General features: G+C 40.5%; 1 protein-coding gene across 1 annotated transcript in view; it reads right to left on the reverse strand.

The window, feature by feature from the left end:
- The window catches only part of LOC127658575 (nuclear receptor subfamily 1 group I member 2-like), a 49,175-nt gene extending 28,514 nt beyond the window's left edge, over positions 1–20,661 (reverse strand). Inside the window, exon 1 of the mRNA XM_052147940.1 lies at positions 20,338–20,661. The gene's annotated coding sequence lies outside the window, so the exon portion shown is untranslated. The remainder of the gene's footprint in view (positions 1–20,337) is intronic.
- Between the last annotated feature and the right edge of the window lie 3,967 nt (positions 20,662–24,628).

A 24,628-nucleotide genomic window follows, 5' to 3' on the forward strand; every position in this document is an offset into this window, starting at 1 on the left:
CAAGCAATTTACATTTACATTTATACATTTTGCAAATGCTTTTTGGGGGTCTTATATACGAGAATAATACAAACAGATGCGATGCATTCAAGGAAGGAAACAATACAACTACTGCCACACCAAATTTCCAAATTTTGCAGAAGGATTTTCTAAGTGCAAGTACTATAAGTAATAGTTTAGAATATTTAATATAAATGAAAATAAGAATAACATATAATAATAATATAAATCCTCAAGTCTTTCCAATCCCATTTGACCTGTAGAACACCAACCCAGTCTCGTGAAAATGTAACATATTTTACAAGTTGGCTATTTTGCATGATTTCATATGAGTTCCTTCATATAAATTTGTATGAGGATGTCTAATGCTGAAGTAAGCACGTGTTTCGTGCACGAGGCGCCAGGGACAAGCTTATTAATATTTAGCCCTTACCCCTTATCTAAATCTAACCAATCAGTAGAGTGTGTTACATTCTACATTATAGGAAGCTGTTGTGTGTGACAGAAGCAAGTAAATGTCCCGTATTAGATGAAAGTTGTACGATATCATACGAATTAGCCAAATTTAGAAAAGTCATATGAATCCTTACGATTTCGCCGTGAGAGTATGTAGAGGATACACGTGACATCATCTGACAACATTTTGTGCTCAATAAATAAGATTCCTCCTGAGAGGAGTCGACTAAAAAAACTGGAACTCCTTAATTAATCCCTAAAGGGATAGTTTACGCCAAACGACCCCCCCCCCCCATTCTGTCATTATTTACTCCCACTCATGTAGTTCCAAATCTGAATGACTGAGGCAGGATATTAGCCTCACTAATGTCTAAAAAGAAAGTAAGTCATACCAGGGTCTTTCATTCATTTCTCCTCACTGCTATCACATGCCTTAAGGGTCGGCAACCTTTTTGACATGGAGTGCCATTTTTTATTTTCCTGGTCAAAGCCTGTGCCGACAGCATGTTTTCATCAGCTGAATGGGAGACTAAACACTATTAAAGTTTGTCAAGACTCGCCTGCGCGTGTAAGCCATTCATCACAAGCGGTTTAACTATTTAACGCTTTTCAGCGAATCGCACCTGCAGAATAATAAAACTTTATTTCCAGGTTTAATTTGATCATTTGATGAATTTGTTCATTTGAATCTGATTTTTGAACCCCACAATGTGTGTTTGTGTTTTCTCTTTTAATCTTTTAATGTCATTTTGAGTGTGACCATGGTTTAAGGAGGATGTACCTGTATGCTGGGTTGGAAATTGATTAACCGAAAGTGAAGCGCTGCCGGTTCATGATGGCACCTGTTGGGTGTATACTGCAGTCTCATCACATTTGGACTTATTGTTAAGTCTCCCATTCAGCTGATGAAAACATGCTGTGTGATCATGAGGAAGGATTACATCAAGATATAGATTGGAATGCAGGTGTGGAATTTATATAAATAAAATAGTCTACCCCTCTCTCACCCTTGCTGGCGTGCCACTGATTACGCCTTCACATGTCAATGTTGGCACACGTGCCATAGATTGACAACCCCTGATATACCTTAACATTTATTATTATACAGTCGGCCTTGATTAGAGCACATCAGGGTTTATGTCCACTTTCCCAAAAACACAAAGCTAGACAGAATACTGACCTATTTTACTGCTAAGGCAGTTTAAAAGTCCTAGAAATGTCAAAACTAATGTTTTAGTGCATATCTATTAGCATGAAGGTCATCTATATGCTGGTGTACTTCTACATTTTGTCCACATTTGTTTTCAGAAGATAGAAGCATTTAAAATCGACAGTCTGTCTCTTTTGGCAAACAGACCCAGGCAAAATCATAACTTCACATAGAGAAACTTTGTCCATTAATTACTTTCTAGAAAAAGAACACATGCAAAGACAGCGATGCACTGGGTTTGTTTGTGGGCTGGTTATGTAGTAATATGGTCAGTTATCATCGTGCTGTTCTCAAAACAGTGGAAAAGTGGTCTCACAAGAAGCAGCAAGATGGAGGGCGTGGGTATGGCTTTGTAAACTAAAGTTTATTGGCTATTTTTTTTAAAGGCACGGCCGTTCGACATGTCCCACCCCCAACTTAATGTTTCAGGGGGAACTATGTGAACAGACCATAGAAAACGTTGCTCGTCAAGGCACTTTATAAGGGCTTCATAGTTTCTTGACCACGCTAGGTAAAGTGCTAAATGCAATGACCGTGCACAACGCATTATCTAATTTTAATGAAAGCGCTAATTCTAACATATCACTCAAATATAATTTGGAAAAATCAACAAAGATGACCGCCAGCAGCCAATCAAATTTCAACAGCTAATAACATCAAATCTGAATGGCCGGCCATTACGAAACTTTTAAACTATATTTATACACTGTGTCAAAATGAGGCTGTGTACCAAGTTTTATAAGAATTGGCCACAAGGTGATGCTATAACAAAAACATTTACATTTTTGCTAATTACTCTGCAACCGAGCACATTAAAATCAAAATGCTTTTTACCTTTAAATCCTTGTGTATATGATGTATACAAAATGTATATCTCATTTATAAAAAAAAATTCTGCCATTCTAATTTACTGAAAACCCTACTTTTTCAAACTCCTCCTAGGGCGTTAATCAGATCTTCACCTAACTTGGCCCAGGTCAGCGCTAAACCATGCAGGCAAAAAGATAGAAAAATAATTTTTTATCCATTAAATCATCTAGAAGATAAAATCCAATATATTTGACTAGTGTGGCCCATTATGACTAATATTCCTGTACCTTGTGTGCACAAATGGTAAACTTCACAAAACTGTGTAAATATGGAAAACAGGACATTCTGAGGAATCATACTAAATTTCATGGATTTATGAGGAACAGGGGACTAACAGCAAATTTTAAATAATCAGCCATTTCAATGAAAGCTGTAATACAGTTGTTTGTCCACCAGAGAGAGTCACATGATAATAAATCTTTCTAAGGCTTTCATGAGTGTATGAATGCATATAAATGTATTTGAAGAAATGTGGTACATTGATACGGAAGCGTATTGCATTCACTTGAGAAAAAAAAATCTACTCTGTTTTTCTGAATTAACGAGTTAATTATCTCAGAATTACGAGATAATTTTTCATGGAAAAAAAGTTTTTGCTCTGTTTTTCTGAATTAACGAGTTAATTATCTCAGAATTATGAGATAATTTTTCATTAAAAAAAATATTTTGTTCTGTTTTTCTGAATTAATGAGATCCCTCAAAATCCTGCCAGGAGCTCTATTTTAGCTGGATTGCATGGAAGTAAACATGTCCCGCCTTTCAAGTTTAATCCGGTTTTATTACAAATTTGATTATTTATATTAAAGGGGTCATGACATGGTTTTTTTTATTGTATTATTATGTTCCCTTAGGTGCAATTATAGTATTAATATATTTTTTTTTTAAGAAAAACTTTTAAAATCTAGTGATTTATGACCTTTTCCCACCCTGTTTCTCATCCTCTGATTCAAACAGTCTGTTTTGGGGGCGTTTTCCATTTAAGACTTCAGTGTTAACGCCCACTGTTATGATTGGCTAACGTCAGTGCCTATGTATCAATTATTGACGCCCCAGCCAGAACAATATGCAAGTAAACTAAGTAAAAACACTGTGATTATTCATAATGAATGAAATTGCGCTTTAAAAAGTAGTTTAAAGTTTAAAATAGATTACTTACAGTTTGCGTCGTCGTTGTTCCCAGAATAGTCGGCACGGACTTATCTTTGAGCAACAGTTTTCTGGCAAAGCCAGCATCATATTGAGATTTGTTCTCAAAACAGTCATCCTTAAAATGTACAGAACAAACGCTTAAGTTAACACTGCCGTGACTGGAACGTCCGCAAAAAATAAATTGCATCCATTTTTCCCTGACGTCTGGATCTTTCGGCAGCTTATTCAGAGGTTTTGTTTGACCACAGCCAGGAACAGCACATCTGTGTGGCATCGTAATTTTCCTGTGCACAAGTAGTCTCTGTCAGAGCTCGCTGTCCATCGACTGAACACTTGTGAGGCGCACGGCGATACGAAATGAGCGTAGTTGTCTTGCGCTTAAAGCGTAGTTATCTTGTGCTGGAGGCGGTCATATGCAAACGCTGTTACGTCACTTCTAACCGTCACGTCACTTCTAACCATGAATCCAGAACGAGCTGTATATTTGAGCTTGATTAAATAAATGATTCGTTTAGAATGGGGAGGACGTCTTAAAATATTAAACTTGCAGGACGTTTTAATGATACAAAGACCTCTTATATACCAAAAGATCAAGGCAAATTTGGTTTCTCATGTCATGACCCCTTTAAATTATTCTCCTAAAAGGGGGCCCACTTTTAGGAGAATTCGTTCATAATGATTTTACAGCATACTATTTTCATTATAGTTTTACAGCATGATATTTTTGCTCACAGTAAATCAAATATTGATTTCTAAATCAGTTTTCCCACAGTTTAGTGAATGTTCATATTCTTTATTAACCGCTTTGGCCATTTTGGGTTAGGCCTATATGTGTTTCATACATGTCTAAGGTTTTTATGCATTGAAATACACTTTGGTGATGTTTTTATAAGCTATTGTATTGATTTGTTTTTATTTTACAAAGAGAATAATTTAATATAAATAATCAAATTTGTATCTGTAATCAGCTACAATATCAAGTTCTGTGGTTGTCGATGAACTAATACATTTTCACATTCATTAGAATTAAAATTTCGTGTCCTGGTGTTTATTATTAATATAACAGATTCATTTATTCATGGATTTGATTCCAGTGGCGGCTGCATAGGATTGTTTCCAATTTCCAATAACTCCAGAGCGCTGTAAAGTCCAAAAGTCAACATGTTTTGAAAAAGGATAGATGTAATAATTTCCAAAATTCACAACATGTTTTTATCTAACGAAATATTCCGCCTCAATCCATGTTTGTTGGCGTTTAGACTTTCGAAAACATTTTCACTGTGGTGGAAAAACTTGCTGTACACAAAGCGAGGCACGCACCTTCCGGGGCAGTCTAGCAGCTAATATATAATATATATAGGCCTATGTATTTATATAGTCTAGCACTATTATACATTACAAAAAAAGATCGTATTATGTAGGACTATCTGCGTTCGCTTGGCGCTCAATTTAATCCATATTATTCCATTTTATTCAATACATTTTTAGGGTGATGACGATATAAAATATGACGACAGACATTAGAAGCTTCATTCTAAAACCTCAATAGAAGTTTCGAATGTAAATATGACATGACATTTGGTCCAGTCTAGTATGAACGGTCAGAATGACCACTATGGCCATTCTAGTAGTTCTAGAATTCCGGTAGTTCTAGTGTTAAATGCAAGTACAAGTCTATTGCTCGATTAGTGTCCATTGGAAGATCAAAGCGTGTCTCAGCCATGACAGTATTACAAATGTCATAGACAGTAATGTCTTTGTATTGAAGGCCAAGTTTAAAATATATCTCTATAAATTGTCTCAGACCCAAAGTAAAATAAAACCGGATTAAACTTGAAAGGCGGGACATGTTTACTTCCATGCAATCCAGCTAAAATAGAGCTCCTGGCAGGATTTTGAGGGATCTCATTAATTCAGAAAAACAGAGCAAAAACTTTTTTCCATGAAAAATTATCTCGCAATTCTGAGATAATTAACTCGTTAATTCAGAAAAACAAGAGTAGATTTTTTTTTCTCAAGTGAATGCAATACGCTTCCATACATTGACAATGTCTTCTGACTTTTATAATATTAGTTTGCAAATAAATCTGTGATTTCCAAAATGATTATAGATAATCAAATGTCACCTTAATTTTTACATATCCTAAAAATACTGAAAACATATTTGTCAAGTTGCCAGACATGATAAACTGTCTCGTTGTTTTAGGGATATGTTTGCATATGTCTGGAATTACATTATGTGTTTATTTTTCCATTATGTTTCTGTCTCGCATCATTTCTATATGGCTGTGTACGGAAACTGTAAAATGCTGCCTTAAAACCAGCCAAAAAATCCCCCATAGGCATACTATGGCAAGGCTCTTGCCCATGAATACAATTGTTTTGTTCCTACTATGACAAGACTATGAATTTTGTGGGATCATATCTCCCAATCAGAATGACATAGAGACATAGGGGTGGGCTCATTTCACTCGGGCTAACATTAAGTCTTAACGTATCATCTTGGAAATAGCGTAGCCACACCATAGCAACCATTTACAGCACCCTAGCAACCACCCCATATACTTCCATTCAAAATGGCTCAGAAGGATATCTTCAGAACAGAATTTTGTAGACACTTGTGGATTGGATCTTTTGAGTCAGGTTAGTAATCAGCCACTAAGCCTAGCCTCCATTTAGCGTACCTTAGCAACCAGCCCCATTGACTTCCATTCAAAATGGCTGAGAGTGATATCTTTGGATCAGAATGTCCTAGAGAAATGACAGTTGGTTTGTTTTACTTGGGTGAACAATCAGACTTCAGGTACCATCATAGAAACTACTTAGCCATGCCATAGCAACCATTTAGAACACCATAGCAACCAAACCACATTGACTTATGTTCCAAATGCTTAGATGAGGATCTCAGGATCAGAATGTCATAGAGATTTCTGGTTTTGTTCACTGGACTCACGGTAGCAAGGAGCCTTTTGAATATCACCTTGTTAACAGCCTAGCAACCAGATGGTGTTACCCTAGCAACCAAGTAACAAATCACATATATCTGTACCAGAACATCATTGCGACTTCGGTTTCATTAATTTGACTCAGGGTAGCAAGGAGCCTTTTGAGTATCACCTAGGTAACTGCGTAGCAACCAGATGGTGTTACCCAAGCAACCAAGTAACAAATCACATATCTCTGCACCAGAACATCATAGAGAAATCCGGTTTCATTAATTTATCTCAGGGAGGCAAGGAGTCTTTTAAGATTCACCTTGGTAACTCACCTTGGTAACTGCCTAGCAACCAGATGGTGTTATCCTGCACCAAAACATTGTTGTGACTTCCAGTATTATTAATTTGTCTTAAGAGTAGCAAGGAGCCTTTTGAGTATCACCTTGGTAACTGCATAGCAATCAGATGGGGGTTACACTAGCAACCATGTAACAAATCACATATCTCTACACCAGAACAGCGTAGAGTCTTATGGTTTCATTCATTTGTCTCAGGGTAGCAAGGAACCTTTTGAGTATTACCTTGGTAACTACCTAGCAACCAGATGGGGTTACCATAGCAACCATGTAACGAATCACATATCTCTGCATCAGAACATCGGAGAGACTTCCGGTTTTGTTAATTTGTCTCAGGGTAGCAAGGACACATTTGTGTATCACATTGGTAACTGCATAGCAACCAGATGGGATTACCCTAGCAACCAAATAACAAATCACATATCTTTACCAGAAGAAAGCAGAGACTTCCGTTTTGTTAATTGGACTCAGGGTAGCAAGAAGCATTTTGAGTATCATCTTAGTAACTTCCTAGAAACCAAATGGGGTTACCCTAGCAACCATGTAACAAGTCACATATCTCTGCACCAGAACATCTGAGAGACTTCCGATTTCATTCATTTGTCTCAGGGTAGCAAGTAGGGATGCACCGAAATTTCGGCCGCCGAATATTTTCGGCCGAAAATGGCACTTTCGGTTTTCGGCCGAAAGAGAAAAAAGGCCGAAAATATATACCTCCTCGCTCCGCCCCTCAGTGCTCAGATTTCAATCTGGATCGATGTAGCCCTTATCACAGCTGTTAGATAATTCCACAACGGCGCTACCAAACAAAGGCCGATCATGTCAGCGGTGTGGAAATTCTTCAAAGTTTCTGATAAGGACATCACATTTGCGATCTGCAGTGTTTATTCAGCAGAACTTTCAAGATATATATATATATATACAGAATACAGCAAGAGATTCTACAGGAAAATGTCACAACTAGCACAGCTACACCACAACTTGAGATGTATTTATCTGAACTACTCCAGAAGCGACAATCCCCTTGACTACGGGCGCATAAACAAACACCGCTTTCCTTTGCTTGCGCGGATTGCGCACAGGTATTTATCTGCCCAAGCACCAGCACAGAGAGTGAGAGACTGTTCAGTGCAGCATCTCATGTTCTTGATGAGCTTTCTGACAGGAGAGACTGTCAGAAAGTTTAGCAACTTTTGTTCTTGAAGAGAAACCTGTCACTTGTAGTTAAATAGAAAGCGGTCCAATATGATGTGTATAGCAATTACATTACACTTGTTCTTCACTTGAGGATACATCTGTCGTTTACAGTTGAGGTTGGATTTAGTTCAATTACTGTTGTTTTGCACAATAATGTTCACTTAAAGTGGATATATGTTTACATAAACAGAATAGAGCACTGATCTATATATATATAATTATATATTATAGTTTTATATAGATCAGTGGAATAGAGGCCCTCTGCCATTCTGTGTTCTGTCGCATATTTAAACTTTTTGAAAGATGCTAGCTAAGTTCATTACTTGACTGTAGTTTTGCATATAATAGTTTTCTAAAACTTTACATTATTTGGATAATTGTTAATAAAATCTGTAAAATTAGATTTTTACAGAACTGAAAGAAGAATAATATTTAATATAGTTTTAATATATTTTTTGTCCAATTTTGTTGTGCTACTTTCAATAAAAGTGTGATTTATTTTATTGGTTTGTAGTTTTTCAATTCAGATTAATTAAATTCATGAAATTAATGAAAAAGTATCAAATTAATACAATTATACACAACATTTTTTTTTTTTTTTAAATAGGTAAAAATTTCGGTTTCGGTTTTCAGCCAAGTGCATCCTGGATTTTCGGTTTCGGTTTCGGCCCAGAATTTTCATTTCGGTGCATCCCTAGTAGCAAGGAGCATTTTGAGTATCACCTTGGTAACTGCCTAGAAACCAGATGGGGTTGCCCTAGCAACCACATAATAAATCACATATCTCTGCACCTGAACAATGTAGAGACTTCCGGTTTCGTTCATTTGACTCAGACAAAACAAGTAAAACAAACAAAAATCAAATTTTTGGCCATAACTCTTTAATTATTTTGCTAAAAGAGATATGGATTCAACCACACACACACATTTTATTGTTATTGTAATTTTTATGTTATTTTTCACATAAGATTGATCTTATGCTACATGTTGCAAGCTGCAGACAGCGGGGGTGAGAGACAAGCATCTCCGTGTTAGAGTGCGCATCAGCCTCTTCCTGTCTCGACTCCCGCTCAGATTGGGTCTCTTACGGGACTGGTTGAAGTGGCTCTGCCTGCACCGAGAATGACAGTTTGTGTTTATTTACATGGCATGCTCTCGTATTATATGAACTTTAATTAAACATAAAATAAAGATATATCACCAAGCTGTGATCTGTGTTTCTATCAGACACTCGAGCTGCAGACAGCAGGGGTGAGAGACGAGCATCTCCGTGTTAGAGTGCGCATCAGCCGGCAGAACTTTATATCTCTCCCGGTTTCGACACACGCTCAGATTGGGTCTCTTCCGTGACTGGTTGAAGCGGCTCTGACCGCATCGAGAATGACAGTTTTGGAGTTTGTGTTTACATGTCACGCTCCCTTCTGTGCTTCTGTGTTATTTTTTCTGGCCACCAGTTCAGTGTCGGTCTGCTCGGCATCCAGCTTCAACTGATTTCCACGCTGAACACCGGAAACTCACATGACATGACCACACATGCCACTCCCTAAACTGAGACTGACTGGTCATCTTTATTAGCGATGTAGAAAATGGGCAAACAGCTCTCAGAGAGAATGGGCTGTCACGTCCACACTTATTTATTTAATAAAATCGCAGAATTTGCCATCATATAATGGATTTTTAAATAGGATTTTTTGATCAGTTTGTTATTTTGATTATACTTTGGTCCTTTAAGTCCAAATTAAATGTAGACATTTTTTTGGTTTATTTATTTATTTATAGTTTCAATAAATGAATTACATTTTTTAAAGCAAAATCAACTGGTAGAAGTGTAGTGCATACAAAAATCCATAGCCAAACCTGAAATCGCTGCTAATACTAGCCATGATTTGTGTCACTTAATCAATATGATTAATAATACTTACATTCTCTATATTTAACGCAGATCCTGATCCTGATGAGAACCACATTTCCCATGCGAATAAAAGAAGCACGGTCATAGAAATATGCCTGTTAAGGCAGCATCTCACTAGCTAATTTTTCCAATGATATTCAGGTGTTAGCTTCATTTAAATAATCACCAGCCAGGCAGAGGGATACAGTGCACATAATGGCACTTTTCCACTGCACGTTATGGTTCGGTTCAACTCGACTCTACTCGCTTTACTTTTCTGAGCTTGCTTTTTCTCTGCAGTTTAGTGCCGCCTCAATGTGGGTGGGATTATAGGCTGATCGTCATAGTTGCGCCGCCTCTACTGCTGTGACTTCATCTTAAACACGACACAAACAATACTGACCATAAACAATAATACAACCGCTAGCTGTTAGCTACTAGCTCATTGTGCTGCATAAAGCAGTTGTTGCATGGTGATTTTACACAAGTGTAACAGTTAAATTGGCCTGGTTGTTTTAGAAGCAAGCTTTCCAGTAGCTGGTCAACTAAATAAAGTTAAATAAAGAGTATAGAGTTAGCGTACCATCCTCCATCATGGACTCCAACAACGTCGTGGCTGAGTCCAAGGCACTCTCCCTCCCATTGCTCGCCGGTCTAGATAGCATCCATTTGGTCGAACCACTTCCACTTTTCCTTGATGGTTCTGTAGTCACACATTTTTTTACTTTTCCCTACACTGTTGGTAGGTCCGGTGGTAGCCATGTGTGGCCAACAGCTGAGACACTTCTTGAAAGATTTTTTTGTCGTTTTGTGTCGTTTCTTTTGGAACGTCTGCACCTCGTTTATTGACCATGGGGTGGTTTTGCGCACAGCTATTTAATTTTTAAGATGCGTGAACAAATGATACTGCTATAGCTGTTGCTATCTTTAAAACTAATGGGTTGATGTCCTGTGTCGCAAATCCAGTGACGCTGGTACTGATGATTCTCTCTGACCAATCAGTGACCTGCAGGGTTTTGACGTCACATTTAGTATCGGCTCAGCTCGCTTGGAACCTTGACCGAGGTGGTACTAAAAAAAGTACCAGGTACTCTCCACAAAGGAAAACCCCCAAAAAGCGAGCAGAGTCAAGTGGAGTTTTACCATGCAATGGAAAATCCCCATTAGTGTCTCTCAATGGAAGGTGTTAATCATTTGACTTACGGGACTCTCTGCTGAGGGCTTCAGAGACTGAAAAAATATGTTTTGTTTGAAAAAATCATTCTGTCAATGAGGAAGGGTCTTGTGTTCTCGTCAAGTGACCACTGAGCTTCTTCTTTTACTGAAGAACGGACAAGATGTCAAGCTGATGTGAATGTTTTCATCACTCTCAGATTCTGTCACCAAGCTTTTTCTTGCAATAAAATGAGCCACAAGTCTTAACAGTCTTATTGGAAGCATTTTTGGATGCCCTCATTGAATGGGAGGATAATTAAAAAAACTACATTAGATTGCCATTGTTCTCTTATGTGACTTCAGCAGATCTAACTGTTCTTTCCCAGTTTTCTTAAACAATATACGTACATTCATGTTTTTTTTTTTCAAAGATAAGTAAATCAAAACCTATTTGTTAGTTGAGAGTTTGAGGTCATGTTTGATCTTCAGCCAGATCAGATAAATTCCAGGAATTTCGGAAAGTGTGACAGACTCACTGACTAGTAGGACACGATCAGCGAAAACTGTCACCAAGTGTGACACCCCCCACCCAAACCGAGTTGTTCTGAGTCTGCTAGTGTGTAGCCAGCTTTATTCATTAAAGATGCAGTTAATGCACAAAAGAACGTTAGTCCATGTGGCAGGGCGGAGGGCGGGGCCGGGTCGTGATCATACACACCCGGTCCCGTATTAGGCTAATTATGCCTCCGTGAGGGTTAAAGGCTGACTGCAGAGTATCGTGCGGGAGAGAGAGCTCGTTGACGGACATGTCCGTAATTTCTTTTCTTCTAATATACTGCATACAGTCCATTTACACTATCAGTTTCTTCTGAATGTGCTGTATTTGTTTATATCTCTGGTGCTTGACAGGGAATGGAATATACTGTATTATAGGGTTCTGAAATTGTACTTTACCCAGCCCATTAGCACTTTGTGCATGCAATTCTTAGACTTAAGAATTGCATATCAAAATACCAAAAAACTTCATATCCATGAACACTGACTTTGCATGAATGACTTATCACTGCACTTAGCACTCTTAAAAGAAGACCCCAAGTGTTAAAAGACATGATCATAAACCCTTAAATCTAACAGGTTATGTAATCCTCAGCTAAACTTCTGTAAGGTCAGCCTTAGTTCCCCTTCTGTCGCTCTCTCCACGTTGTGTCAGAGAAGCGACACTAAGGGTCTCTCTTGAGTGCCGATATTCACCTCTGAACTATGAAAAAAGGCCAATGAGAGTTGGCAACCAGTATTTGCATGTCCCGCCCCCGGACATACCGGTATTTAAGCGGCAAATACGGGAATTCATTCAGAAAATTTCTGCAGCATGCTGTTGGATTCTACGGCGCACAACAGCAGCTTTCTCCTGTTTGCACGGCTGTGCACCTCCTGCCCCTGAGCGCATCGACAGTTGCAGATAAGAAAGATCTCTCATGAGTTCTTTCATTCATAAAAGTGTGATTTTATTTAAAAGAGTAATTTCCTCTAAAACAGCAAAAAACACAGTGGCGTTGAACGTCCTTTTAAGGACGCGTCTTTATAAAGATGCCTTTCCGCCCCTGTGTTGTTCCTGGATGCGGTAGAGTACTCTCCGCTTCCGACGGCCACAGGCGTTGTCTCGTGTGTCTGGGCAGTGATCACACTGAGGCTGCGTTTGTGGATGGTTCATGTTCTCATTGCGAGAACATGACCATGACAACGTTAGCGGTGCGTGGCTTGCTTACAACCGTAAGCAAGCCACTACAGCCGCCCCAGCGTCGCTCCTTCTTCCCACAGGATTGAGGACGATGCGGCTGGTGATGGAGGCGATTCGGGGATGGCAGCGGGTGCAGCTCCGCCGGGTACGCCCCCTCGGACCACCCGCGCCCCGGCACGCTCGTTGACTCCCGTCCCCGCTCGAGGTGAAGGTGACTCGCCTCACAGTCAGTCTGCCTACCCTCTTGCGATGGAAGCAGATGAGTTCGCCGCGACATCGGAGGGCGTGGGCTCTGATGCTGAGGGCTCCTCTGGGCTGCCAACTTCGGGATGGAACGCCCAGGAGGAGGCCGACGCACAGATACAGATACACAGATACACAGATGTCCGATATGCTTTCCCGGACAGCCAACAGCGTGGGCCTGGATTGGAACCCTCCATCCTCCCCATAGCCATCACGGCTGGACGATTGGTTCTTGGGCGTGGGCGCCGCTCACAGCCTCGCCCCCCCCGGTTCCTTTCTTCCCGGAGGTGCATGATGAGCTGACGTCTTCGTGGAGAGCACCCCTCTCCACTCGTCGCACCGCCACCTGCTCATCAGCCCTCGCCACCCTCGACGGCGGAGCGTGCCACGGGTACACGGAGATCCCCCAGGTGGATAGAGCTGTTGCGCTCCACTTATGTCCCGGAAGCACTACCACCTGGCGGGGCCGCCCTGTACTCCCTTCCCGGTCCTGTAGAGCAACATCCTCGCTCACCGCGAAGGCCTACAGCACTACCGGACGCGCCGCTTCCGCCCTGCATGCCATGGCTCTCCTCGCCCTGAGAGCGACGAAGGTCACAGCGCAGGCACTCGGGCAGGCGATGGCCACTCTGGTGGTCCAGGAACGTCAGCAATGGCTGGACTTGGTTGAGATGCGTGAAGCTGACAAGACTCGCTTCCTCAATGCCCCTGTCTCCCAGTTCGGCCTCTTCGGCGACACCGTTGAGGACTTTGCCCAGCAGTTCTCCCTGGTGAAGAAGCAGACGGAGGCCATTTCGCACATCATGCCATGCCGCAAGCTTGCCGCCACGGCCCAGGCCCCACCTGCTCGCCGAGGGCGTCCTCCCGCGGCCAGAAGACCTTCTGCTCCGCCCCAACCTGGGCCCAGCTCTCAGCCCCGGCGTCGAGCAAACCGCAGGAAGCGTACGCCCCCTGCCTCACGGACCCCTTCGAGGACCCGGAAGGCTCCCAAGCGTCCCTGAGACAGCGGACCCAGAGGACGAGAAGTTAGCTCCGGAGGTGGTAAGACCACTCCGTCCCCCGGTGGAGGGCCGGGAGGAGAATCTTTTGTTTTTTCATTTGCCGCACCCCCTGACGGGGGCTGCGGTACCCAAATTATTTCCTTTACCTCTGGGTCACATGGCCTGCAAATGCCGTTCTCACGTATCAGTACAAGGTCCTCCCCTTCGGCCTGTCTCTGTCCCCTCGTGTCTTCACGAAGGTCGCAGAGGCGGCTCTTGCCCCGCTACGAGGAGCGGGCATACGCATACTCAATTACCTTGACGATTGGCTCATTTTGGCCTCCTCGCAGGAATTACTATGCGCACACAGAGACCAGGTGCTCGAGCACCTCGGCCGTTTAGGGTTTCAGGTCAACTGGGAAAAGAGCAAGCTCACCCCGGTCCAGAGCATCTCTTTTCTCGGTTTAGACTCAGTCTCAATGACAGCATGTCTCTCCAACGAGCGTGCTCAGTCAGTGCTGGAATGCCTCGCTTCTTTCGAACCAGGCACCGTGGTCCCTTTGAAACGTTTCCAACGGCTCCTGGGGCATATGGCATCCTCCGCGGCGGCCGCGCCACTGGGGTTGATGCATATGAGACCACTTCAGCATTGGCTCCAGACTCGAGTCCCGAGACGAGCATGGCGCCACGGCATGCACGCCGTGGAAGTTACCCCCGCCTGCCGCCAAACCTTCAAACCCTGGACAGACCTCTGCTTTCTACGGGCAGGAGTACCCTTGCAGCAGGTGTCCCGTCGCGTTCTGGTTACAACCGACGCCTCCAAATTGGGTTGGGGCGCCGTGTGCAACGGGCGCGCAGCCGCAGGCCGGTGGAACCGAGGCCCGCTGCACTGGCACATCAACTGCCTAGAGCTGCTGGCCGTTTTTCTTGCCCTGAAGAAATTTCTTCCATTGATTCGTGGCAAGCATGTCCTAGTCAGGACAGACAGCACCACGGTGGTGGCCTACATAAACCGCCAAGGCGGAGTACGCTCCCTCCACATGTCACAGCTCGCCCGTCGTCTCCTCCTTTGGAGTCAGCAGGACACTTTCGTGATCCTAAGACCGCGACCGGGCTACGTGCCCAAGGTTCCTACCACACCCTTCAGGGATCAGGTGGTGAACCTGCAAGCGATGCCCCGGGAGGAGGCAGACCCAGCCCTTTCACTGCTGTGTCCAGTACGTGCCTTACGTATTTACCTGGACCGCACACAGAGCACCAGACGCTCTGAGCAGCTCTTCGTCTACTTTGGGGGACAGCAGAAAGGGAATGCTGTCTCCAAGCAGAGACTCGCCCACTGGGTTGTCGACGGCATTTCCCTGGCTTATCACACCCAGGCCGTGCCCCCCCCTTTGCGGGTCCGAGCCCACTCCACCAGGAGTGTTGCGTCCTCGTGGGCACTGGCTAGGGGCAATGCCCTAGCAGACATTTGTAGAGCAGCGGGCGAGGCAACACCTAACATTTTTGCGAGATTCTACAATCTCCGAGTTGAGTCAGTATCGTCCCGTGTTCTCTCAGGTACCGAGCCCGTAGAACTCGGTGGCACGTCCACGATCTGACCAGGTGAATCGCTTGCACCCAGCCCTTCCCCTCACCAGGGGAAACAGTGCGCCTTCATTCCCAGGAGATCCCAGGTTTGGGACACTGGTTGACTCCTCCCTAGCCCTCGTGGGTCGCAGTTCTGCGGAGGAACTCGCCGACCCAAACCACTGCGGGTACCGCAAGCTACCCTGTACTGGTATAGGTGCCCCACAGTTAAGGCCTCCTGTTCGGACTCCCCCTGTGTGTAAAACCATGGTTCTGTCCCCTCACGAGTTGACTCCGTGTTTCCTTTAGGCAGTTACAGCAGCCTGATACAGTTGGTCGTTCTGCACGTAGGAATACCTGCTCGCTCCTGTATCAGCGGATCACGTACACGGCTCAGCGCATGGCTCTTTTTAAGTGGACCCCTAGTGTCGCTTCTCTGACACAACGTGGAGAGAGCGACAGAAGGGGAACGTCTAGGTTACGTATGTAACCTCCATTCCCCGATGGAGGGAACGAGACGTTGTGTCTCCCCTGCCACGTCGCTAAGCCGAGCCCCTGTTGTGGCCGGACCATTTCCGGCTCCTCAGAAAAATCCTGAATGAACTCCCGTATTTGCGCCGCTTAAATACCCGTATGTCCGGGGGCGGGACATGCAAATACTGGTTGCCAACTCTCATTGGCCTTTTTTCATAGTTCAGAGGTGAATATCGGCGCTCAAGAGAGACCCCTAGTGTTGCTTCTCTGACACAACGTCTCGTTCCCTCCATCGGGGAACGGAGGTTACATACGTAACCTAGACGTTCACTCTCTGGGTCCAAAGAGCGATGTAATGACTCAATGTGTTATCGATGAAAATAAAATGCAAAAAGTGTAATAACAAAATGCACACACACACACCAAAAAAATCGGCATACCATAAAATTTTAGCCAAACATTACATTTAAACCAGAATTCTCAATTATTTAAATGGGGAACCTGTTTTAACAGAGCTAAGATGCTTGATATCAGGCACACTGAAGTTCCGTGAAGTCTATACATTTTCTTACCAAAAATTTGGTAAAGAGGTCCTTTCTCCATCACTTGATCATTAACACGGAATCACTGTTGTGTGTGTGTTGTGGTTTATGCCTCAGTGCAGTGAATACAATGTCAAATTGTTAAATGCATTAATAATTAAAAATTAATTTTTTAAATTAAATGAATTAATTTAATAATAACAATTTTGTCACCTTTAATTATTAGTAATTACCAGAATAAACTATTTTTCAGACAAGTATATTATTGGGTTTGGCAGTCGATATATCATGCATCCCTAGTAATACAGTTCCTCGTCTTGACTGTTTACAGGTGGCAAACAATGTAACAACTTACTGTAGAGCATTGATATAGAATATGTGGTTACACATGTACATTTATCTGTATTTTACAACGGCTTCAAATGAATCACATCCAATCCAAATTTAGAGTCAGAATTACAGTATCTGTTTTCAAATCTATAATACACTCTCTTCCAAAACATCCACATGTGACTGTGAGTCTATGGCTATTTTCACACCACAGCTGAATATGGCTCAAATAAGGCTTTTCTGCTCAAATCTGATTTTTTTGTGAGGTTGTTCACATGACTATTTAAATGTGGCCCAAATCAGATACTGTTCTGATCAGCCAATGCTCCTAAAATGACCTGTACTGCATGCATAAACCACTACCCCCGCGACTCTCTTTGATGACGTCATATGCCTGAGGACAAAATGCTTTGTAGTTCAAACTTTAATAATAACAGTAATTATGAAAAATTATTTTAACTCTGTGGTTTGGAGAGTAGCACTCCACGGAATTTGAATTCCACATTACATTAATTCAGAGCTTGTTTCTAACAGGCGTCAATGTGTAAATGCTGCTTTGCAAATTCCCAGGAAGTTAAAAAAAATAAGTGCAATTATATAACCAGCTGTCAAACCTATTGAAATTCTATTGTTGGGGTGGGGGAGAGACATAGGAAGATAGAATAGGAGACAGAGAGAGAGATGAAGGGGGAAGGGACAGTGAACACTCACTAAAATCACATTAGGGATGACATTAACAGCCTGCAATGGCACCCTACTGCGATAGTAATGGTGAATTTATTTTAATGGACAATGTCATGTAATTACACATTAAAAGTTTGATATATTGTTGTAATTTAAAGAATCAAATCTTACCTAACTTATTACATCCACATAAACCTTTTCAAACTTTGTTATAAAATTGGTCCTTTAAGTGAATTTCCAGTAATGACACTACATTTTTATTTTTATTATTCCAGCGTATTGTATTAGGCCATTATTAAGCCCAAAACTGAGCAATATAACTAACTAGATTCAGTCAAAGAACAGTGTTACGAAAGTTACACTGGCTTTGATTCATTCATGAAATTCTCCATCGTCATTTTCAGTCAGCCGCATTGACACGTGACGCACACGAGAATCAACACATAGTCACTGTTTCACTTAAAGGTGGCTACAGGCTACAAGAAGGACAAAATTCAGTAGTATGCTGATAAATGTAAGAAAGAAGAGTAATCACAAATTCAAATATTACAATGGCATCATCGCTGTCAATCATATTTTATATCCTGAGCATTAGTCAATTGGAGATTTTCCATTGGAAGTTAACAAAAATCAAAAATAGATGGCTGAAACACTCCACAAAAAAAAGTTTGAGGAAAACAGTTTGGACTGAACTAATTGTAGAGGATTAATATTTAGGACTCTGTATTTGTTTAGAGCAAACCCCAAATCTTGATACCACTGAAGTAATGTTGACAATAAACAGGTCTTATTGTATATTTCTCTTAATATCTTGTAAATTATGTTCTGTACTGCACATGATACAAAGCAACTTTCCATTGTTAATGTGGAGAGGAGGCAGGGCAGATTTACCGATTTCTGAATTTTTTCCAATTTCCATGTAACACAATTTGTCTCCTTTCAAACACAAAGCAAAGCCTTTGACATGTTTTATATATATTTGTTTATATCAAAGTCAAGAAAGAAACATGTTTTTGTGACATGAGAATATTCTCTAAAAGCATTTGGAAGGCAATTATTGTAAACATATATATTTTTTTAATTGAATGAGATATGAGAATCTTTGTGTGAATATCTCACACCAAGGTATTGCACTGGAGCAACAGCATGTTCAGCTAACTGCAATAGGTCAACATGTCTGAAACAAGCTAACAGTCTGATAGTATAAAGCATTCCTTGGGGTTTTAGCATAACAAACTGAGATTTGTGATTTTGTCTTTGTTTTAAACCTGCTCTGCAGGAGAAGGCAGAATTCAGCTTCTTATTCACCCGAATGCACGTTTCAGGTGAAATAATGCGGCAACAACCACAAACATTTCAGACTGATCTTAATTGATGACCTGAAACTTTTTAAGTGTGGTAAAGTTTGATTTATATTTGACATTCACAACAATACCCATTAAACTCTCCATGCAAATCACATTTTCAAGCCAAACCAACCTGGACATGCATGAGTAGGTTGTTTCTATGCCTAGCACAAAGTTGAATATTAAATTATTTTTTTTTTCATATCCATTTTATTAGCCCTATAAATCAATTACACAATTTAACCATTTGATATTATGACATCACAACAAATATAACATTTTCTTAAAAATACCCCTTTCATGACACAACACTCTGTTTGTGGAATTTACATTCTATGTGTTTCCAAATAAATATAGTAATGTAAATGTTTGCAATATTATAATTCCATTGAACTCAATGACCGTTTGACCTAGAGACATAAAACCAACCATAAAACATTCAGAATATTATTCTTCATTTAGCACAAGACTTGTTTTAGGGAGTAAATGTTCAGTAATTTTAATCCAGATATTATAATTCTATAGTCATTGATATTTTTTTTTTATAATTTAGTTTAATAGACTCTGATTAAATATCTGTAAAGCACTGGAAAGTCTTGTTCTATATGAAGAATAATATTCTGAGTGTTTTATGGTTGGTTTTATGTCTCTAGGTCAAACGGTCATTGAGTTTAATGGAATTATAATATAACAAACATTTACATTACATTAAATATTTTTAAGAACATTTTATATTTGTGGTGTCAATATAAAATGGTTCAATTGCGTAATTGATTTTTAGGGCTAATAAAACTGATATGAAAAAAAAAAATCTTTTAAATTCAGCTTTGTGCTAGGCAAAGAAAACCTATTCATGCATGTCCAAGTTGGTTTGGTTTTAAAATGATATAGGCACGCAGAGATAATGGGTATTGTCTAGAATGTCAAATATAAAACTAACTTTTCCGCTCTTATATTCTACTGAGACCAGAAGTTTGTTTAATAATCGCTTAAGATCTGACCTCCGATACGACATGTTGTAATGTGTAGAGCCGACGCATCATCAGTCTTTATACATTTCTTCTTCCCGTTTAAATCACGTTAAACACAAAAAAATGTGTTGTATTGAATTCCTATAGTTTTCAACAGCAAGATTTAATTCCACTGCACGCTCAACAGTTGTTGTCAACGCGCTACTTTCCACAGTACATGTAAATAAAAAGAAACGCACTTACCATGTCACATCAGCCGGACATTCATGTAATTCCTCATGATAAGACACAACGAGCCCCAAAGTCATAAATCATGACACGACCAGCCACACAGACAAACTCAGATACTGAGTTCGAGTCCTAATTTCACTCACTCAACTGACCGAGGACTTGACAAGCGAGTACATGTCTTACTTCCTGGTTACTGATGTCCTGAGAAGGACGCGTTTGACAGGAAAATGAAAAAACGTGTCTGATGTTCCCACTTGAAACGAATGGTATTTTCCTAGTTTGCTGATCAGTCAAAAGATCTGAATATCTACATTTCGAGAGGGAATGTGGGTGAAAGCAAGAAAACGCAGGCGGGGCAAAACTGAAAGGAGGATCATATTATGCAATTTGTTTATAGAACATTTGTAGTTATGCAACTGTTACAGAGCTGAACTGTATTGATTTCCCTTTAACATTATGGTGGCTAGGGCAGCGGTTCTCATACTATTTAATATAATTCGATCCAAGGAGAGCTCAGGATGGCTTACTTATATATAAATCATATTACACGACTTAAAAGGTAGTTTACCAAAAATGAAAATTATTTAATCATTTATGCAACCTCATGCCATCCCAGATGTGTATGACTTATTTTCTTCTGCTGAACACAAGTCAATATTTTAAAAATAATATTTCAGCTCTGTCGGTCCTCGCAATGCAAGTGAATGTGTACCAAAATTTTAAAGCTGCAAAAATCACACAAAGGCAGAATAACATTTATTCATATGACTCCAGTGTTTAAATCCATGTCTTCTGAAGCAATATGATAGGTAAGTCTTTTTTTACTATACATTCTCCACTCTACCCAGTAGGTGGCGACATGCACGAAGAATGCAAATCGGCAAAAACAAATGAAGAATGTGAAATAAAAAGTGAAAGAGGAAATTGCCTCTGGAGCTTCAAAATTCTGGTACACATTCACTTAAATTGTGAGGACCAACAGAGCTGAGATATATTTCTAAATATCTTTGTTTACTTTCTGCAGAAGAAAGAAAGTCAGACACATCTGGGATGGCATGACGGTGAGTAAATGATGCGAGAATTTGCATTTTTGGGTGAACTATCTCTTTAAACACAGAAACATCAAACAACATCACAACATGATTAAATGTCTGCTAATGCCAAGCTCTTAGTGTGAGACTTGATAACTACCATCCCTTGCAGAGGTGGGTAGTAACATGCTGCATTTACTTGAGTACCTTTTTGGAAAAAAAAATACTTTTAGGATAGGTTTAAAAGTGGGTGCTTTTTACATAAAATTTAGAATAAAAAAATGGAATTATACTTAATTACAATTACTCTTAATTCAGACACTCCTACTTTCCACCTGAAATTGTGCACTGTATCCATACCTCTCAACTCTCCCGTTATTCCCGGGAGTCTCCTGTATTTTACACTGATCTCCCGCCCCCTCCTGTTTTGATATTTCTCACGGGAAACTCCTGTCATTTGTATGGCCCAAACCTTGTGATATGAATAATCACATCAGTATATTATTCCAAAGTTGTCCAGTTGCCAGATCTTGCATGAAACGCATCCTACTCACACAATCAACACATCATACAAATTTCAACCAATTTGTGACCTCAACCTGCAATCTATAACCCAGTTGCGCTGTTGATATCTGTGCAGTAGTAGACGTGGGAAGTTGAATCAAGCATCACTGGTAGATGGGAGAAGACACACACACAAAAAAATTAAAAATACATATATATATTTATATAAGGGAGGCCTCGCTCAGAGGTCTCCCGTATTTTGGTACCCAAATGTTGACAGGTATGACTATATCCACCTTATTTTTGCAATGCGGAAGTAAGCAGCAGCTGCATTCCTGGAGAATGTGTAAAAGTTCAGCCGTTATTGACCACAATGTAAATAAATAGAAGGCTAATAATACCAGAGTTTATAAACTATTACACAACCACATGATGTACAGTGATGGCCTAATGTTGGATAATTTTCTAACGTCAGCATTTATAGTAAAGAGTAAGTAAATCATTCACTTGTTGCTGTGTTTTGTATTGGTAATAACATTGGACTCCAAGTAAACCTCCATTTATATGTACCTGCATAACCTCCAATGATGCCTTTATTTATTTATTTATTTCCAAGGGTGATGTTTCTTAAGCCATGCTGAATGTGTGACCTGTTTACTACTACACTGCTAAGAAATAGAGAATGCTCTCTGATAAAAACGGAGAGTAAAATGCGTTTATTAATTTGACAATTTAAGATGAAACAAGATGCTATTTTGGTGCAAAGAAAGTTAAAGGAGACCTAGTATGCCCCTTTTTACAAGTTGTAATATAAATCTCAGGTTTCCCCAGAATGTGTCTGTGAAGTTTCAGTTCAAAATACCCCACAGATCATTTATTATACCATGTTGTAAATGCCTCTTTTTGGGTGGAATCAAAAAACATGCCGTTTTTCATGTGTGTGTGTGTGTGTGTGTGTGTGTGTGTGTGTGTGTGTGTGTGTGTGTGTGTCTCTTTAAATGCAAATTAGCTGCTGTTCCCCGCCCTGACATACTGTAACTCTGGTCTCCGTGAATACAATCAGAGACTATGGTAACTTAAGCTGCATTAGCCGTGGAATCAGCTAACAAGCACATTCGGAAAGGCCATTTGCAAACATTCACATAACATCTTCAGGATATAAAGCTGGAACATGAACAGTTGGTACTGATCCATGCTTGAGAATCAATTATTTTTGAAAATCCTGCTTTATATTGACACTCATTCACAAAGCAGTCCGGAGTTTAAATGATTTGTGATTTGTACAAACACACACACATTTTTGTAAGTTTTGGGGCACATTTCCTTCAAAAAGAAAACAGCGTCTTCAGTGGCTCTGATGCTGGGAGTACATGAAGTCTTTTACAGCCAACAACAAAACACTTATGACACTTATGAAGCTGAGACATTATTCTTCTAACTGTATCTGCTCCAGCACGGAAAAAATGGCAGACTGTGAGTAGATCAATGATAATAGAGTGGAGTCCGTCACCTTTCGTGGGCGAGGCCAAATGTCAAAATGAATAGTTCTAACATTAGAACTATTCATTTTGACACACTGTTTTTGATTAATAGAAATATAAGAAAGAGGAGTGGGTGGACTTTTAACATTGTAAGGTGGTTGTGTACACACACTGCCAACTCACATTTATGTACAAACACCATGTAAACGGGAATTTTGCATAATAGGTCCCCTTTTAAAGCAGCATTTGCCCAGCGGCTTTCTGCTCTCTGCTGTTTGTGTAAAGTTTGGTTTAGTTAATTACACTCTCATATCAGTTTACTTGTTATGGGAAGTCTCTGGCAAACAGTTTACCCAAAATCACAACGTAATCAATCTCAAAAATAAAAATAAGCTCCCTCTTTGACACATTTGTGTTTAATTGTTTTTTTTTTTTGCTTCTCTGTAAAAGACCAGCTCAGATCAGCATACATTCCCATACTGGTTCAGGCTGGTTTTGTGCTGGTCTAGCTGATGGATCAGCATAGACAAGCTGTTTACCAGCAAAAATACTAGTCAACCAGGGGTGCGTTTCCCAAAAACATTGTTAGCCAACCATAATCGTAAGTTACATCCTTACCAACACAGTTCTACGATTTGGTGTTTCCCGAAACTGCAGTTCCAACGAACAATCACAAACAGCATCGCAAAGTTGTGTGGTTGGAACTACAGCTCTGCACCTGTGGTTAGAAGCATAGTTCCTTTCATGGTTTGCTGTGTGGACATCATTTCACTTCACTTAGGCTTTCTATCTTTTATTTACATGCATTTAAAAACAAAGACTTATTCTGAGTTTTGCAGAAAGCCTTTCTGAAATGTAATGCAAATGTGAATGCAGCCATTTAAGTGTTTAAAAAGGCTGATAAGAGAAAGCGCTTTAACAAAAGTGGTTTCTGTTGGAGAATACGACGCATGTGTGTTTGTGCTCAAGTGCGTTGGGGAACCCCTAGAGCAAAACACATCTATTGTAGCGAGATGCATCGATCTCATTACATGCATAATATCGTTTTGAACTGCCCCATCCTAAACTAATAGCCTCGCTGAAAGATGCTGCAGAATCTGTTAAGATAAGACTGAAATCATCTGGGACCTAATTAAAATAACCTTCAGCTGTTGTTTGGGATCTTTTAGAAGGATATGCAGATCAACAGGTGCTACACACAGCCGCAACCAGCACAAGGTTTTGCTTATCGTTAGTTCTTCTGGTGTTTAAGTATAAGAGTATATTTCTTGCTTTCTCAGTGAGTTG

Source organism: Xyrauchen texanus, chromosome 18 (assembly GCF_025860055.1).
Source record: "Xyrauchen texanus isolate HMW12.3.18 chromosome 18, RBS_HiC_50CHRs, whole genome shotgun sequence".
Lineage (NCBI taxonomy): Eukaryota > Metazoa > Chordata > Actinopteri > Cypriniformes > Catostomidae > Xyrauchen > Xyrauchen texanus.